The 18,548-nt window shown below is 38.9% G+C and overlaps 1 pseudogene; it reads right to left on the minus strand.

Annotated features, from left to right (window-relative positions):
• Positions 1 to 16,758, minus strand: part of LOC110881240 — a 30,716-nt pseudogene extending 13,958 nt beyond the window's left edge.
• Between the last annotated feature and the right edge of the window lie 1,790 nt (positions 16,759 to 18,548).

Genomic DNA, 18,548 nt, shown 5'->3' on the forward strand with positions numbered 1-18,548 from the left:
CCATGCCAGTGTGTGATGCGTCGCAGTAAACTACGAACTCTTCGGTACCTTCCGGTAGTGTCAACACAAGGGCGTTGCTTAGCTTTTGCTTTAAAATATCAAAGGACTCTTGCTGCTTAGGGCCCCAAACAAACTTTTCCTTCTTCTTGGTCAAGGAGGTTAAGGGCGCAGCAATCCTTGAAAAATTTTCAAGGAATCGCCTGTAGTATCCTGCTAACCCCAGGAAACTACGAATCTCAGTAGGCGTCTTTGGCTCTTGCCAATTCATGACAGCCTCTACTTTAGCGGGGTCCACCTGGATACCACGCTCGCTGACAACGTGTCCTAGAAATTGGACTGCTCGTAGCCAGAATTCGCACTTAGAGAATTTGGCATAGAGTTTCTCCTGATGTAGCAGCTTGAGAATACAGCGAAGGTGTTTCTTATGGTCAGCTTGGTTCTTCGAGTATATAAGAATGTCGTCAATGAAAACGATGACGAATTTGTCCAAGTACGGCTTGCAGACGCGATTCATGAGATCCATGAACGTAGCCGGTGCATTTGTGAGCCCAAAAGGCATCACTAGGAACTCGTAGTGACCGTAGCGAGTCCTAAATGCTGTTTTATGTACGTCTTCATCTCTGACTTTCAGTTGATGATAGCCTGACCTCAAATCGATCTTCGAAAAGTAACTTGCCCCTTGTAACTGATCAAACAAATCGTCGATCCTCAGCAAGGGATATCTATTCTTTATCGTGACCTTATTAAGTTCGCGATAGTCGATGCACAGACGCATCGATCCGTCCTTCTTCTTAACAAACAAGACAGGTGCTCCCTAGGGAGACGAACTAGGTTTGATGAAACCCTTTGCTAACCGTTCATCCAGCTGGGTCCTCAACTCTTTCATTTCGGTCGATGCTAGCCTGTAGCGCGCTCTAGCAATAGGTGCTGCTCCAGGGATGATATCAATCCTGAATTCCACTTGTCTATCTGGTGGCAACCCAGGTAGATCTTCAGGGAAAACTTCTGGATACTCCGAAATGACGGGAATGTCTTCTATCTTTGGTTTAGGCTCTTCAATAATCACTTGTGCCATGTAGATGACACAGCCTCTTTTTAAACATCTTGAAGCCTTGAGCATAGTTACGTTCTCGGGCAATCCATACTGCGTATCTCCTCGAATGGTAAGCGATTCACCAGTCGGAGTCTTTAGCACTATATGTTTTCTGTTGCAGACGATCTGAGCCTGGTTGTGGGATAACCAGTCTATACCCAGAACTATGTCAAAACCAGCCAGTTTAAAGGGAAGTAGAGATAGAGGAAAAGAGTGGTTCTTAATGGATATCACGCATCCATCTAGTATAGTGGAGACGGTTTCTACTGTGCCATCTGCTAGCTCTACCTCGTAATTCACATTTAAGGTTTTGACAGGCATATTCAGCAATTTGCAAAATTTTTGGTCTACGAAGGACTTATCAGCGCCTGAATCAAAAAGTACTCTTGCAAAGATATTATTTACGAGAAAAGTACCTGTGATTACGTTATCGTCTTGCAAAGCTTCCTTCACATCCATCTTGAAGACTCTTGCATTATTCTTTTTGGCTTCTTCAGGCTTCTTGGCGTAATTGGGGCAGTTGCTTTTAATGTGCCCCTTCTCATTGCAGTTATAGCAGGTCGCATCTTTTATCTTCTTGCAGTCCACAGTCTTGTGGTCCTTGGACTTGCACAGTCCACAAGCATACGACTTCGACTGGGACTGTGAGTTTGACCCGAGCCTACACTTCCCAAAGTGATACTTCTGGCAGTTTTTGCACTTGGGCTTCTCTCCAGATTGCTGCCCATCTTTCCTCGACTCTGACCCTCTCTTGCTATCACCGTTCCCACGGTGTTTCTTGCCCGACCTTCGTGAGGTATCGTCCTCACGCTTCCTCTTCTCGGCCTCTTTGTTCCTCAGCGAGGACCGCATCCTGAGTGAGGGACAAAGACAAGTCGGTCACAGATCTGAAGGTCGTTGGCCGAGAGGCCTTCACGCTTGCCTTAATCTCGGGGGCTAACCCACCGATGAAACGAGCGATTCTCTTTGGCTCCGGGGTTACCAGATATGGAACCAACCAAGACATCGTGTTGAAGCTCATTAGGTAAGCTTGGCAGTCAAGGTTTGTCATCACCAATGATATAAAATCGGATTCTATCTTTTCCACCTCATGTTGAGGGTAGTAATTTTCTTTGATGAGAGAAATGAATTCCTCCCATGTCATGCTGTATAGCACAGCCTTTCCCGAGGCCTGAACCAAAGCCCTCCACCAAGCCAGGGCCTCGCCCTTAAACGATTGCGACACAAACTTTACCACGTCCCTTTCCACACAGCCACTGATGTCCACCACGGTGTCCATCTCATCCAGCCACGTCATACAATCGACTGCGCCTTTCTCCCCAGTGAAGTCTCGGGGTTTACAAGACACAAAGTACTTGTAGGTGCAGCCCCTGGCACGGGATGCATCAGTATACTCCCTTTCATGACGAACACTGTTCTCATTGGACGAGTGATTATCATCGTCCTTTTTGGGCTTGGACAGTGGTTTGCTGTGGGATTTTGAGTGTGTCTTCGGCTTGGAGAGTGGTTTGGATACGGTTCTGCTCCGAGATTCGGTATGTTCCTCGTATTGTCGATCTAGAGCTGCCTGAACAGCGTTGTCGACAAGAGCCTTTAATTGAGCGCCCGTTAAATGTACTTGGGCGTTATCGTATTCGTCTTCATTCGTATGACTATTTTCTCCATTAGGGTCAGCCATGGTAACTTGAATCTGTTACAGAAGATAATGAAAATTTCATTTAGGAGTTTATTATGGAATTGTCTTTTATGGCAATTCTTTAACCATGGTAACAGAGACCATATCTGGTTAATTCGTTACTCACTTTTATTTAGGATTTGGACATACTTATCCTAATTACAATTAATATTGCTAGTGTCATAAAAGCCTAGTCACGAGGACGTTATTATAATATTAGCCGAGATTACAGAGAATCAAGGTATGAAGGTTTGAACCGTAGTCCTTTTTACCCTTTCTGACAGGGAGTCATAGACCACCACTGTCTTTTGTCTTATTATGACAATGATTATGGCCCATAGGCACTACATCACTAATGGATGTTTGATAATTCGGCCCGTAGGCACTACATCGCTAATGGATGTTTAACAAGTGATCATCTTCATTGATGATTTAACCCATGATTTATTATATCATTAATTTGGGCTTTGGAATCCTTAAAAAGGATTCTTATTCAAGAATGACGCGTGCGATTTTAACGAATCACATCTGCCACGAACGTTAACATGATTACAGAGGTTAACAGAGAAGCTGAATCTTTTAATCAGGTCTTACCATCTTGGCCGGATCTTATAAAGACACCTGGCTAGGTTTCACTCTTAAGATTCTTTATTTAGGCAGATTTAATTTAAAAGGAATGATTTTGATTTATTTCATATATAGTAATAACAAAAATGAAATTATAACATAACATTCCATAACTTCAAATACGATTACACGCTGCCCTAAACGGGACTTTTAAACAAGTACATACCTACATAGAGGTTAATAAAGAGACAAGTCCACGCAGGGACCAATACAAGATAGATGTCCGCGCAGGGACTGAAAGATAAGTCCACGTAGGGACTGAAATGCGATAAATGTCCACGCAGGGACTTGATTTAAAATAGACACTACATTAGAACATATATAAGGGCTAATGGTCACGTTTCTTCTTCTTGCCTTTCAACAGGTTCGCTAGACCCTTAAGGAATCCCCTGTTGTTCTTTCATTCTTCCTCGAAATCCCATTCCACACGAGTTAAGCGGTGGAGGATTTCTTCTTGTTCAGGAGGAGAGAAACGTGGTTGTGGCACCGGTTGCGGAACTGGAGGTCTAGGAGGCGCTGGATACCCATGAGCTGAGTAGTCCGGTATCCCTAGGTTTCCAAAAGCTCCGTCGGGATAGCGGGCATTATACCTAGCCGCTATCACATATGGGTCACGATCATAGTTGTAATTGTAATGCGCGTGCGACGATGGTTCGAACGGGTTGTATGCCGTTGGACCCGTGTATGCAGGTATTGGGTGGTCATACCCAAATGGTGGCGAAGACGGTGCAACTGGTGCGGAGTTCGCCTCCTGTACTGGACTTGAAGGTCCTTCTTCAGGTACTGACGGATAGTGACCAGCACTCGAGTGGCGAGGGGTGCTGAAATGAAATTCCCCTCCTCGGGTAGACATCCGTGCGCCTGATCTTCTACACCTTGGCGGATCTGGAACTACTGGTTGAACCGGTGGCGGTGGTGGTGGCGTAACTGCCATGAAACGTGGATCCTCGGAGGGATCTTGTTGTTGTTGCTGCTCGTGTTGCGATGTCTGATGGGAGGGTGTGAAGTACCACTCGTGTTGGTTGAACAACGCTTGAAAGCTATCTGGCCCTTGATAAGGTGTGCCATGAAAAGAAGATCCATCAGAGATCTCGATAGGATGTGTGGGCGTACCACGAGCAGGTTCTATTGGATCTGTGTCCTCATCCATGTGGTCTTCTGATGTGACAACTGGCACCAAACCGGTAACTTCCGTACACTTTAATTATTATTTAATAACTACAATTATGTGCTTAATTGTCAGCAATGTCTGAACACATGTTAAACAAGTGAATTCATGCACGTTGTATACTACAAAATATTGCTTTATGCATAAACGAGAGCGTTGCGTCAAAAAAAAAAATACTAAGCAAACTCACCGGTAAGACACAATGTGTCAACAGAACTGCAGAAAGCAGTCAGACATTAGAATGGAGGCCTAGGTGTAGGTCCTACGACAAGAATACATTAAAACCCAAGAATACATATAAGGGTTTAATTTATAGACATTGCGAAAGCAAAAATAAGCACTAAAAGCACCCGAAACACACATTAAGAGCAGAACTAATTACGACAAAACTGCGAAACGAACGTTGATGGCCGCCCGGATAATATTTAATCCCACAAATATTCTGTTATGATTAAAATTTAATTTTAATCAGGTTCGTGTTGAAAAAATAAGTTAAAACGCTTAAAAACGTTATTTTTTTTCATGTTTAAGCGCGTACCGTGTGTTCCAACGCGACACAGTGCTTACACTGCAAAACGCAGACAACGCAGAAAACCTAGGAATATGCTAGGAATATTCCAGGAATATGCTAGGAATATTCCAGGAATATGCCAGGAATATGCTAGGAATATTCCAGGAATATGCCAGGAATATTCCAGGAATATGCCAGGAATATGCTAGGAATATGCCATATGGAATGTCTATAAATACCTTGAGATGGCACATTAGACAATTCACCACCCAACACCATAAAACTACTCTCTCCTCTCCCTCAAAAACTTTCGGCCAAACACCCCTTGATCATCCATCATATTTTTCGATTTTGTTCTTCACATTCCAACATCATACAAGTGTCAAGTGTCACGCATAAGAAGGCTTGGTACACTCGGAGATCGAAGGACCTCATCCTCTAGCTTTTATCCACTTCATTTGCGCTTAGATTCCTCCCTAGCCTCGAGCTAGTGGTATGTTACTTAATACACCTTCTTGAACTATTTTGAAGTGGTTAATGTGATGTGTAATGATTAAAACTCGAAATCTTACAAAATGGTTCATTAAAGTCTACTAAAACATGAAAAACGATGGTTAAAAGCTCACTAGTTGTGTAAATGTTGTAGTAATTGAAATTTGTGATTATTTAGACCCGGTCTATGTTGTGGTAGCTCGGATCATCGTTTAACCCGGTTTGGTCGTGATCATGAATCATGACATAAGGTTGTTTTGAATGAAACAAGGGTTAAAGGGTGAAGCTCTACCACATACGAATCATGAACTTGTGTAAAAGCGTTTTACTTGTGAAATAGTGTTTAAAACTAGCCGATCTATGTATCTACAAGTGGTATTTTCAAAAGACCAAGCGTCAAAAGAAATCACATGTTCTAAACCGGATCTTACACAAACAAAAGTGATTTTTGTGAACAAACAAGTGTGTGGACACTTGTGTAACAAAAGTTTTTAGCAAAGAAATAATTTTCGTAAAAACTGACTAGAAGTTGTGAAACTTCATATTCTTTAAAAATAAGGTTTTTAAGAAATCAAACTTATTTATAAAGATAACAAGACTTACTAAATGTGCTAGTAAGTTACTACACAATTTTGGTAAGTATTCAAGTTCATGAAATGGGGAAAATTAGTGATTGTTGTTGATGATTATTGTTGATAATTGTTGTTGATGATTGTTGACGATTTAAAAGAAAATAAACACATGTTTTGAAAACATGGGAAACCTCCATTTTTAGGGGAAACTCTGTCAAAATTTTTATAAATCTTGACACTTAGAAAAATATAAGTTTTTTGAGAAACTTATTCCCTAAAAATGTATTTAAGAGTATTACCAAGGTTTCCCTAATTTTTGGTGATAAGAAATGAGGATTTCTTCAAGCATAAAAAGGGATATAAGTATGCATTTTTGAAAGAAAAATATATATATTATTTATCACCAACTTTTGTGCTAAGTGTATACCATATGTGTTATACATGCTAGCGTATTAAGACGTAAAAAAATACACTAAATACTCATGAGGAGTATAAACATGAAGATACACATACAATATACTAGACACATAATTCGGGTGCAAAGTACAAAACACAAAAGACTTACATTTATTTGTGAGAAAATAATATAAGTAAGACATTTAGTTAAAAATATAAAATATTTTTAACACAAGAAAATATACACAAAAGTGAGTGACTGAACTTGTGCGACGCAAGTCTAGTGACTAACGATAAGAAAACGCGTATAGGTTACGACGTTAATTAAGCAAATCCGGTGAAGTTTACGACGCAAGGAACGCAAAGTTGTGAGTTCATGCTCCCCCTTTTCTTTAACTGTTTTTGTTTTACACTTCGGGGGTGAAATACATGTCACAAATTGAATATTGTTTGCATATGTTATGATGGGTACAAAAACATTCAAGTGAAACATTCCAGACCATGTCTCGAATAGGGTACCATAAGCACCATTAATCAACGTATACATTCAGACCGCGGAACAAAAGGTTAGATCTAATGGGTTTCAGGCAACCCCACTCTTGGCCTACTTCTACCAATGAGTGCTTCTGTGTCTCAGTCAAGTCGACAAAAATGCCTAGGTTTGGTGGCTTCCTATGTCGTGACATATGTTAGTGGCCTTGCAAACCACTAGCAAAACTCACACATTCAAACAGTCATAGTACCCAGTTATACATACGTTTTACGAGTTACATTCAAACATTCATTCATTCTACCAGTTTTATACTATGTTTTCATTCAAGGATATTAAACATTCAAAAACAATCACTGCATGAATTCACACCAACATTATGTTGATGTTTTTCCAAAACTCACATGTATTTCAGGTAACTAAAGGTGGATGTGCGCGTGGTCCTACGCATGCTCGTGGATGTCGCTTTGTTTATCGTTAAATAAAGTTGTAACTTTTAAGACAATATGCTATCATGTGTTGTAAACACTTGACTTATGTTTTCGGTAATGTAATGTTTAAAGTTATTTTCGAGCATATAGTATGTTTACCTTTCGTATGCAATGAGAACCTTTCATGATCACACCTCGTGCTTCCGCCGCAGAAAAGGGGTGTGACATCTGAGAAGTGATCCTGTGGTCCTAACGGGACAAAGCCTGCACGCTCCTGAATGTAATCTGCTGGGTTAAACTGACCTCTGAAGTAAGGAGTGGGATCATCAAAAGCACGGTGCGATGCAGATCGCTGTAAAAAGGATGGTTGAGGGTTATTGGGATTATTTTCGGATTCTGGCCCGAACAAGTGACGGTACGATGGCGTCGAGCTATGCGAGGTAGAATGTCGAGCAGGTTCAAAAAGGTTTCTCCGTCTCTGGGGTTCTTCACTCCTTGTGCTGGAAGGAGCTCGAGTGTTTGATGGTCGTTCCTCTGCCTCTTCTTCCTCCTCCTCGTCTGATTGCAGGTGGCATTTTCCTGCTTTCAAAACTTTAAATAATAATAATAATAATAATAATAATAATAATAATAATAATAAAAAGACAAACTTGGAATAACAATTCGAATTTGTCCTAGGTTCTTGTCTAGACTCAAGTATGTGCAATTGTGTCACTGAGATTAAACACATTAAGATAGTGTTTAATTCACTCAACGTTGGCTCTGATACCAACCTGTCACACCCCGATTTCCACGTGTCTCACCGGTGGGCCCGGTGGGGGATTACCGTGACGTAGTTGGCAACAATATAGTCAAACCATACAATTATATGAATGCACAGCGGAAGCATAAAGTAATATCCACAGGGGATCAGTTAATACATAAAAATATTGTTCAACAGACAAGGCATCAAAAGCTTGCGAGACTCTTTAAGATGCTAAGGAGCTATAGCCAGCCGATTACGTTTAGTACCTGCATTTAATCTTTTTGGGAAAATACGTCAGTTTACACTGGTAAATACGTTCAACCGACACTTTTGTAAAATGTTTAATAAAATTGATTTGAATGCACAAGGCACAAACTCTTTTATAACTTGGGAGAATTATTTAAATATATAATCTTGTGAACGAATTACATGTTTCTTATGCGTTCAGTAGCCCGGGTCAAAACCGGGTTAAAGATTAATAGACACACCACATGGCATAAACCGTGGCGGGTAACCAACGGCTATACCTTTATAATAATAGACATAATGCCGAGTGTACGCCTACACTCGGATGTCGAGGTCGTGGCCATTTCGTAAAATGCTGCCAAGGATATCCGGGACATGGTCATTAACCCCCAAAGGTTTTTAAGTAACAAGACTGTTTAAACGAGTCACATTGATAATACCCAACTACAAATGAGTTGGGGTCAATTGCCCGATCAAGCGGTATGCTATATACCGTAACCCAAGCCCGTATAACGGAAAATAAGTTAAAAGTATTTACCTTTGCAAGTATAGTCCTTAATTGATTAAATCACAGATATCTTTTACTGGGCTCCTATTCTGGAACGAAGGTTTTAAAATAACCTATTAGAATCCTAACGGGTCTTTATATTAGCCGTAGCCTAGACCGGTCAGTTTCAAAGGATAGATACGGTTTACTCGCGTGAAAGGCGAAAACCGGGAATGGAATGTGATTCTGACCCAACAAGTTTGAAGGCTTGTTTTATATGGTTTTAATATTCACACTCTGGATTTTGGGGTCAAAACAATATGGTTTGACCCGTATCGGCTAATTTATGTAAACTAGTTACATAAGCCGAGCCGTGCGCGCAAAAGGCGCAACGGGTAACCGTAAGAGTCCTACACCGTTTTCCTAAGTCAATATACTTTAAAGAGGTTGTGGTATCAGTAGGATACCTTCCATAATGCCCGTAACGAGTTTAAGTTGATATTATGCCCCGTAGGGGTATTTCGGTCTTTTTAAAGATTAAAAAGATGTTTTTAGAGTTCTACAGGAAATCTGAGTTCCCCGAACAGTTTATAAAGTCTAAAATACTTTATTTATTATTTAAAATCAGTAGCAACTGGAATCGGGTCAAAAGACCTTGTAGAACTCAAGTTATGGCCGAAAAGGGCATATTCGGTATTTACCGAACCGTAGCCATAACCGCAGGTTATGAGCAGGTTAAAAATAATTAAAAATCTTTAAAAATCCCAAAATATTATTTTACAACAGTGAGTAAAAGGTTTGGTGTCGAAATCTGGGTTTAGATAGGCGTTATGCTAATTGCGCTATTAAATTACTAAAGTTCCGTAATTTGCGCTATTTAGCATAACTCTTATTCTGGACCTCGGATTGACATGAAATTTTAGGGACATGTTTAGAAATCAGTAACTAAGGTTATGATTCCTTCACATGTCCGAAATCCTTGTTTTAATTTAAAAAGGGCGTTACGGTCAACTTTTAAGCAATTAACGGAAACGCGTAAAAGACTCGGACAAACAACGAACCGGTCACAGAGGGTTATACCATCATGTAACCTGGTCCTAAGAGAGTCCTAAGGCATATCTAAATCGAACTTTAACGGGTCAGAACTGAAGTCAAAGCAAAAGTCAAACTTTTGCGATATTCGGCTCCGAACCGGGTCAATATAGCAAATGGCCGGATCAAACAAGCTTAGACGTGTTAATATACTTATTATCATGTTTTATGAGTGTTCAAACAGGTTGCATACTGTCTACATTACAGATTACATGTAAAATCGCAAAATAGCTTTATGTTGACTTTTTCTAAGCACGTTTGACTCGACATTTAAACTAGTTAGAGTGGTGATCAGAGGGAACCCTTTTAGGGGTTTATTACCCACATAAATACCAACACATAAATATTTTAAATTCGAGATATGACTGAGCCATTGTAGACTAATCTCGAAGTCAAACCGTAATTACGACGGTTTGATTTCTAGCTAAATAACCAAGCTAAACTCAATTTAGAAAGGACTTGAATACTTACTGAAGTCCTAAGCTTAATTAGAGAACACTTGAGAGGAATGTTGAGCTCCAGAAGTGATCAATGAATGCAGAACAAGGTGTGAGGAAACTTGTTGCACAATGAGGCCTTTTATAGGCACTTTGATCCATTGTGATCATGACAACAAGGCCTAAAATGGGTTCTTGATGATCAACAAGTGTCCCCTGATGTCTAGGAGGTGTTTAGAGGTCGCCCATATCTTTGGAAGATCTCTACATTTATTGTTTACCGTTTTACACAGCCAACAGCCAACTATCTGTCGCTGGGCATCGCTTACGGACCGTATGGCTTGGGCCTTGCGATCCGTAAGCCTGTGGCGGAAAACTTTTACCCCTTCACCCTCCTTACGGTTCGTAAGGCATAACCCTTACGGTCCGTAAACGATCATCAGTGGCAAAAAAATAACCTTTCATGCATTGAACGGTCATCTTACATTATATAATTTTGGGTATGGGATATGTCAGTATAAGGCCCTATTTAACCCATGCTTGATCAGATTTTATAATGGGTCATGGGTTTGCATAACTAATTATTTGTGTTGCATTTTTCTTAAGACCCAATTTAACAACTTGGATGCTTTTGATTATTAATAATGACCCGATTAAGATTAGGTGCTTATAAATTCGCTTGGGGTCTCGGGATTTATAGAGTCGAAGTCGCTCAGAGGTATAAAATTAACATGTCGACATATTCTAAATCCTACCGCATATCTTAATTTAATTCCGGGTTTATAATATTTTGTCGTATTTGACACGTGTCATTTATTTATTGAACACAAAATTTCGAGGTGTTACACTTTTAAGCACACCTAATCATAGTCTTGATTAGTGGCATAAGGACATAGGAATGTATGAAGAAAACATGAGTTTTCTTCCAAAACATGTTTGTGAGTGTTTTTGAGTGTGTTTGAAACTTTCTGAAATGTTGTTGAAACTCAGCTGTGTTTGGGAGGGTTTTTGAGTGTGTTTGAGAGTGGTAAAAGTAGGATAAAGGATGGGGAAGTGCTTATTATATAGGGAAGGGATTAGGGTTTCAATGGGTTGGGCTTTGGAAGTGTTTAGAAGGGGTTAAACATTGAAAAAAGTCCCCAAAACTCAGCCCAAGGACCATCTGGTCGCTGATTTAGGCAGCCCCTTTTCCTTTTTATTATTTTTAAAACATTATAAGGTGTAATTTGCTTATTAAGTTATGTAAATAATATATACCAATGTTCCCCTAACTTGTAACAAGGTATAACATGAAATAAAACACGATTTAACTAGACAAAAAGTGTGATGTATAAGTATGTAACATGTTTGCAAGTAACAAGTATATGTCACGTATTGGATGATTAATCGTTGTGTAATAAAAGCATAATATTAGGGGTTTTTAAGTATCATTAATATACAAGTATGGACATGTATGGTTAAGTATATGTATCGTAAATAAGTATCGTATGCGTATGTATTTGCAAGTTTAGCACGTTTTCACATGAATTATGAATAAGGATTCGATGTACAATGAATTCAAACGTACAAGCATATATGAATGAATAAAGTATAAATTGTAAGAGGTAATTGCATTTTATTATGATCCAAGTCTCGGGATTTACAAAGATACAACGAAAAGACGAAATACAAGAATACAAGATTCCAAAAGTAGAAACACAAGACGATCCTTCTAATTAAGGAAAGTACGAAAAAGCAGGGTGTCACACCCCCAAAATCCACATGCGGAGTATCACCGCTTGGAGGCGTGACATGACCAGAATCAAGCCACCAATCATATTGAACAATGTATTTAAGATAGATAGAATCCAACCACACAATATAATTGGTGATTAAAAGCTAGTTAACCAAGTTCAAATTAAACAGTGGAAGCATAAAACGTGAAACCAAAACATAAGTCTTATAAGTTCATAAAGTTCAAATGTTAAGCACGGGACATAACAGTCCATATCTCACAACGACCTCTTCCTCGTGCAAGCTCCGTAAGCATCTAACGACCTGTAAGGCATGTAACAACGAGTCAACAACAAAGTTGAGTGAGTTCACAGTTGGGTGTTCGTTTTAAGTTGTTTCAAAAACATGGTTTTCGTTTAGTTGGCTTACTTGTCGTGGGGGTTACCCCATAGTTGTAAATATGATTAACCAATTCCTTCTTTCCCAAACCATGACCCGTGGGGGCTTCCCCGTGTGAACCACTAGACCGTTACCATATCGAAAACTGACGAACAATAGTTGTGCCCTACGTCAATGTCTATCATCATTGACAGTTTGCCATAGTCCATTAGTACACGCCCGCCCGACTGGCACGGTGTGATGTTTGTTAAACCTAATAGCGCTATTAACTAATGACCCGCTCGCCATTGGCCTGGGCGATTAAGTCGATATAAAATGAGGGACTTAATGATAGAGTTTTGTCTAGTAGGTTTTAAGGTTGTCCTACCCAAGGAGGACGAATGTACGTATTCTACCCAAGGAGAATACGCAGGATTAATATTGGCATCCTACCCATGGAGGATGGTGGTACATATCCTACCCAAGGAAGATATGTAGGTTTCGTTTTAATTCTTTAACCCATTCCCAACCACCGGGAATCCCATGCCTTAGAAAGTGTGTGAACTCACCTTTGGTTGCTCGGTTTGACTCTATAAAATAGCTAACAATCGATGTTGGTCAATCACGTCCTAGTATGATTACCACTTAATTTATTAGTGACTTCAAATAAGCACGAAGTTCCTACACACATCTACCACATAACATGCACTCACTTTAATAGTTCACGCCCATATAAACATTCCACTTATAGCTACTCAAGAGCAAGCATACGATATTGCACATAACACTTTCATTGACATGTAACACGTTAGATCATTATCGGATAACATAACTGACATTTAGACATGCAAATAACTAGTTATATTGTTTCAGCTTGAACATCCAAAACTGGACTGTTTTCGGGTATTTTAATAAAATAGTTAACTTACTCCAAAAATTACCAAACTTTTACAGAATGTTTTAAACAATCCAAATATTACTATGTAAAAATATCGGGATCCAATTCATTACCAAAATTTTATAAAAAATCATTTACCGGACTGCAATTAGACTCATCACTTTCTGACTGCAGTCCACGGAATAATTCATTTAAAATTCGTCGTAAGTCCGATTGATGAAATTCCAGTGGGAGAATTACAACGACATCAATGGTCATCTACAATACATATTTCATGAGCTAATTCTGCACCGATTTCAAGTTATGACGAAAAACATAGCACACATTTTCTGCAGTAAAAACACAGCTTTTGCTGCTGTGAAAAATGCCCCTTTTAAAAATAGCAAACGAAGTCCAAAAATTATGATTCCAGTGCCATTAGAACCGTATTTCGAAATAACACGTTATAGACTCAAGAAAGTCAGTTTTTCGATAAGTATCGACCTGTTTACAGCCAACTGAAATTGGCTGTAAATGTTTGGACAGAAGCTGTTTTCAGTTTATAGCGTTCTAACGCAAGTTCTATTTGTTCCGTTAACATGTTTAATGATCAACAACGACATTTAACATCACTTTCAGCAGGTTATAGTTTATTTAACTCAGATTTATCATGTCAAGTACCATCATCAACATAAACAAGAAAACATCATACTAGCATTATTTCATCATATTACATATCTTTATGTTCAAGATTTATGTTTGTGTTCTTTTAGTGTTCTTGTATAAACCAATATGATATATCTATTAACCACCAAAATATGAAGTAAGCAAGGTTTAACAAGAGACTTACAACTAGCTTAAAGCTAGGGAAGAAACAAGATGAAAATGTGATGAATAAAAGCACACTAGAGAGGTCCTTCAAGATCCGAGTGTTCCACACCTTCTAATTTACCTTTGTGCACCTTGAAACAAGCTTGGAATGGAAGGATGAGGGTTGTAAGGTGGTGGTGGTGGCGGTTCTTGATGGAGCCGAGAGGGAGAGAGGAGAGTGAGGGAGATGGAGTGTGATCTTGAGTGAAGTGAGAGGTAATGATATAGACTTTACTTATAAGATCTTCCAACTCTATATTTTGGTTACTAGATCAAGCAAGAATCCCATAAAATATAGAAACAAATCTTGCAAGTATGGTGTGAGGTATGGTGGAGATGGTGGCGGCCTAGGCTAGGGGGAGGGGGTCTAGATGTAAGTTGTAACTAGATGGTTACATTCTAGTTAAAAATCAAGTGTATGCTTAGTTTAGTTAGTTACTAGAGAATTTAGTGAGTGTTATGGTGTACGGGAATCATAACTAGCCAAGAAATAATTAAACAATGTTTCTTGCAATATTTTGGTGTCCCGGATAATGTCCGGTTGTTCGGTTAGATACCGGTTCGTTAAAGTGCTAAGTTGTTTCGTTTAGTGTCTTTTATGTATCTTTTTGTAACACTTTTAATTCCCAACACTTAGGAAAGCATACATGACTACTTAGTCAATTTTCTGCACAAGACTAGTATGTTAACAAGTACATGTAAGTATGACGCAGTAATCAGAAAGCAGTTAAGTAATTCAGCACAGTCATCAAGCACTTTAACTAACATTTAATTAATCGTACGGATACATGTAATTAGGAGGGTTGTCACACAGGGTGTTACAAATTAAGCCTAATAAAAACTAAATGGGTCTAAAAAAAAGTCCAAAAAACCTAAAATTTTCCATTTTCACAAGGTCTGGTGAGGCTTAAGCCTCAGCGCCTCGGACAGCCTCGGATGACTGAGGCCTAGGTTTCACTTGACCCCTATGAGGCAAAGCCTTTAAGGCGTTTTTTAATAGCCTCAGCCGAGGCGGGCCTCGGAAAGCCTTTTTAAACCATGTTCTCATTACACCCCAACCCTGATGACGTCATCATCTCACCAAATTTCACTGTGTAAATTCCCTCGTTTAAATTCTTCTCAAAATCAACGCCTTGACGCTTCAACAAGTCAATGGATTCTGACGCGTGCTGGTCATGTGACGGGTCATATTCCCTAAAATTGAACTCCCATATGTAACTATTATTACCAAGATACGGTAAATTCCTGCGAAAATCGGTCAAAGTCAACCCAACTTGAATCAATTTCAACGCGTCAAAGTTCAATTTGAGTAGATTGTAGCATTCATTAGGGATTTGGTGACGCAAAACCTGGTAATTAGAGCAGAAAACGACTCATGGAAACTCTGTATCCATTGAAACGTATGGATAATCGTTGATAAGTGAATTGATTAGGTCAATTCGGACTCTTGGTTGTGATTCCACACAGATCGGATCACAATCGGCATTGGAGAGTGAAATTGAGGCCTAGATCTATTTGATTTTGGAGTGAACTAGATTTTAACACCGCGTGCGTTACGGCGCGCTAAACCAAACCGTCTGAGATTCTGAAATAAGCACATCGTAAGGTATGTTGTGACTACCCCCATTAAACTGAAACAAAGATGTCCATAATATGAAACGTTTGTCCCTAGATTATGAAATGAGCACAACATTTTTTTAGCCATGTCACCCTCCTTAGAATCTGCATCTACCTCATTCAAGTAAAACAAAGTTCCAAAAGAATCAAATCTTTGTAGTGCTTTACTACATTCCTCATTTCATGTAGCAGGAACATAGTTTGAGGATCATCTATATATAACTAAACAACATACACTAACCAAACGTCATTAACTAACGAAACTCGCCACTAAGTTTGTCATTTGCCGTGACTTGATGAATACAAATCAGCGAAAATTATTATATACACCACATGCTTAAAGCATAACAAATGTTATTCAGCTCCTAATCTCAATATCTCCATGGCAGTTCTCAATACGTGTTCCTACACCAAAGATTTAGTCCGTATTCAGTTTAACCTCATAGATAAGATGGATGAGTCATACAGAATGCATATAAAATAACTCACCGGTTGAGACAGACCAATGTCCTTGCTATAAAAGTCCACGTATTTGATCATAAATACACCATAGTCAAACCTTAGAGATGGGCATAATAACTGGTTCCAGACCTGAACGAGTAGAACCAACCTGGAACCGGTTCCAGTTCCTACCTGTCTTATAGAAGAACCGGTTCCGGGTTCAAAAAACCCGTTGGTTCCAACCCGGTTCCACATTTTATAAATAAAATCGGTTCGTATCCTGTTCCTACCCGTAGGTTCGTACTCGGTTCGTACCCGGACCAAAACCAGCATCAGCCTGACGGTAGAGACGTTGGGATGAATACAAAAGAGTGAAATTACATAGGTTGTAGCTTTTTCCGGTAGCCGGAGTTGATGTCTGCAAGTTGTGTTTGAGGTGAGATATGGCGATGTAGAGCAAAATAAAGGAAATGGTTTATTATAGCATTTTCAAGACTGAGATTTAGTTTACTAGCCTAAGCTAGGATAACAGCTGTTTACACAATGACAACTCATACATAAAAGATAAAACTTTAGTACTTGTGGTAGAGTTTTATCTTTTGCTTTTTTTTTTTTATATATTTTTAGCCTTTAGATTACATTATCATATATTCTATTAAATATAATGTAAATGTACTTTCCCATATCAAAATAATCAACATCCAAAGCAAAGAGCTTTAACAACTTGTACTTTATTCTACAGGAGTTGTATCTTGTAACCCTCAGCTTACAACCACTCCCCATATATAATCCATACACTGCTAGGGTTTTTTTTTCATATACTAGCGCCATGGAAGAACACAAGAAAACTAAAACTAAGAAGAAAGCCATTTGATGAGTTAATCAAGTTCATAATTTGATAACACATAAAAGATGAATGAAACGAGTTATCAAAATCAAATAAAAGAAAACGAAAATCAATTCTCAAACCTTCCACGCATCTTTCCTCGGGTCGGTTCGGGTTTAATGTGAGTTTTCCGGTTCAAAACCCAGGTAGGAACTGGTTCCTACAATATTTTTAATGGTTAAAACCCGGGTAGGAACTGGAACCGGTTACACCAAGAACCGGTTCCATTGACACTCATTCAAGAACTGGGTACGGTTTGGAACCGGTTCTGATTATTAAAAAGAATCGGATATACCCATCTCTATCAAACCTAGTATAAAACACATAACCATCAAAAAACACATGAAAAAGAGACTGTTGTGGTTCATGTTCTTGGGAAAACATCGGTTACTTTACATCTGCCCGCATTGGCTTCTACTACTCCAAACCCCTACCCCCTGGTGCTACCCGCCGAACTGGCGGCAGTGTAGCCGCACGAATAGCACCTATCTAAGGTGTTTTCTACCCATAACTTAAATAAATAAAATTAATCAAGTTAATTTCTAAGAAATCACTCAATAGTAGCGTGTTCCAATTAATAGAGACACTACGTTCTGCCACTCTGCCCACTATAGAAATACTTAAATGAGTAAGAATGATTCAGTACTTCTTAATAATCCTTATAAACGTACTTATATTTCTCCTTTTTAAACGGAGCAAAAGCGTCGCGAATCCTCTCCACCGAGTTAAACTCATCCGCATTTGCTCATTCCAATTATCCAGTTACCTGTTTAATCTTCGCAACCGCAATAGTTTGAAGATCTTCTTTCTCGCTGCAAAACCATTGAATCTAACGCCATTAGTGCCGACACGTTTTGGAATTATAAAATTCAATAAAAAGTGGCAAAAATTAGGGATTATGGCCTGTAGGATGACGACTGGCATTGCAACAGTTAAGACATAGGTGAGTGTTTTTTGGTTGTATTATTCATTGTCAATAGAATATATAATTATGCTTGAATTACTATTTATACCAATCAAACTATTGATTACATTCTAGTTAACTATGATTGTCCAAATAATATGTTAGAGCTAATATGTTATATGTTTGTAATCTTATTAGTAAGTCCTAAGAATTTTCATTTTTGTATGTAGACTCCCAAAAATATTGCTGCAGTTTAACCTAATAGCTTTTATTTGGTTGTATCGATAAATAACGTATTTTTTTTTTCTAAAAATTGCTACATTTTTGTTTGTTAATGATCTATGTTACGCACTTTTTAATTGCACTTAGGGAAATATAATGCAAGTGCTATAGTTATAAG

This window comes from Helianthus annuus, chromosome 10 (genome assembly GCF_002127325.2).
Source record: "Helianthus annuus cultivar XRQ/B chromosome 10, HanXRQr2.0-SUNRISE, whole genome shotgun sequence".
NCBI lineage: Eukaryota > Viridiplantae > Streptophyta > Magnoliopsida > Asterales > Asteraceae > Helianthus > Helianthus annuus.